Below are 2,190 nucleotides of genomic sequence, written 5' to 3'. Positions count from 1 at the left end.
GGCCGTTTAATCACACTTTCATGTCTGAACCATAGCATTTCACTCGCAATTCAGTCAACTACTTGTGTTTCCATTTTTTAAACGTCCTGTTCCATCCTTAAATCCTTATCAGCAACTTCCACGGTCAGTCTTAAATCACTAGCATGGCACATCTTCTCTTCTCTAAATTCAAGAAATCTTCAGAATACTAACTCTAGCCATTTTATTTATATAAGACAGCACAGCACCACATGCAGCTTTCATTCTTATATTCATTTGGTTAGTAACCTCTGCCTCTGTTTTTACTTCTCAAAGAATAACTTGTTAATCTTAAATACATACCTTCATTTTCTCTATTCCATTCCTCTTGACTAACCTATCTCCGTAAAAGACTTTCTCCTCTGGTCTCCAAGTGTGCGTCAAATAATCTCTTTTCTTTCTTCACTGTTATTTGCTGATTTTTCCTTTTTCCTTACTCGTCTTTACTCACTTTGTGACCTATACTCACTGATATATAACACTAGCCAAACGTTCAACTGTTCAACCTACAATCATCTAATATAAGAAATCATTCTTTAAAATGTAAAACTAGCATTGAATACAAAGATTTTTCTATAGTTGGGCAGATCAACAACTCAAAAGACTTGTTTATTTTAGAGGCGTTGAAAATAAAAAACTTGTTCCCATTTTAAAAAGTTCAGTCCTCAGCTATTCAACTTTTTTTATCTTGACTGTGTTGTTGTTCCTAACGCCTCATATTGTTTACTTTTCATTTCTACATTTAGCTTACTCTAGACTTTGTTCTGGCAGGTTAGCTCCTCTCTTCCTTTATTTTTTTTTTTTTAATGGAAACCTTGTGAATAAAACTTGTTTAATTTTTTAAATGTAACTTATTGTGTGTTTTAAGTGTAATTTCGTGTTAATCTGACTTACAGATAACTATTAATTTTAGATTTGTAATTATTAAAAAGTTTTTAAACATTTTATTGATATCTATAGTACAATTCCCTGTGGATGCAATAACGTATTACGAAATGTTGGAATAAACTGTCAAAACGTAAAATTCCTGTGTGTTCCTGCCCGCCTTCATCTGCCTATATATATATATATATATATATATATATATATATATATATATATATATATATATATATATATATATATATATATATATATATATATATGTGTGTGTGTGTGTGTGTGTGTGTGTGTGTGTGTGTGTGTGTGTGTGTGTGTGTGTGTGTGTGAGTGTGAGTGTGTAAGATAGGAGTGGAGTCTTATCATGCTTACCTGTAGTTCATAATTAGGTGTTACAAGAAATGTTAAATCACTTTGCTGCTTGCTTCCTTTTCTCTGTGAAAAGTGGTTGGAGATGGAGGAAGAGCTTTAGATCGGAATAGCAATTGAACCTTGACAGACTTAGAACAGGAAAATGATCCTATCTTAATCAGCTAAATTCCACAAGATTTAAATTGGTTGCTTAATAGATTCCACCACATATCTAGAGAAATGAAACCCGAGATAATTATAAGGAAAGCGGAAACATTTGGATAGCGTATTCACATATGAATTTAATACCATAAGGTACATATAGAGTTAATGAGGTTAGATATTAAAGTGTTTAAGGGCAATAATATTTAACACAAGTTCTCTTGAGACAGAATATAGCGAAAGAAGTTAAACCGTAGGTAAGCAAAATATGATTTGGAAGTCAGGTGAAGTGCACTGCATACATAAGTAAGACATCAACCGGTTCGATCTTTATTGCTAAGTAGACAGATCATGATATAACAATAAACTTATGTCTAAAGGGTTTAGGATCCTTAATGCGATTGTAAGAATTGGTGAAACTTGGATACAGATTACTCGTATTGTGAATATGGTTTAAGACAAACTGAGCCGGTAAGAAAGGTGGAAGTAATTAGTAGTAAAATAGTCATCGTAGGTGAATGAGTGTTCAGAATGCACTTAGATGCGGATGATGATATGGAAGGAATATATGTTAGTGAAAAGTGTTGGAGCGTTGGAGGCTTAGGAGGAAATATTAGAGTAAGACCTGAGTGTTGTAAAGCGAGGTGAATGTTGCAATTTGGGCAGAGGGGATTCGACTTTCTGATTGCTTTACATAGTAAGGCTTACTGTGTAAGTGCATAAAGTGTATGCTGTGGAAGACCTCCACACAAGAGGATTTCAGTAGTTAAAGTGTGAACG

Source organism: Macrobrachium rosenbergii, chromosome 43, assembly GCF_040412425.1.
Source record: "Macrobrachium rosenbergii isolate ZJJX-2024 chromosome 43, ASM4041242v1, whole genome shotgun sequence".
In the NCBI taxonomy this organism is placed as follows: Eukaryota; Metazoa; Arthropoda; class Malacostraca; order Decapoda; family Palaemonidae; genus Macrobrachium; species Macrobrachium rosenbergii.
Note: the sequence above shows the minus strand (reverse complement) of the source record.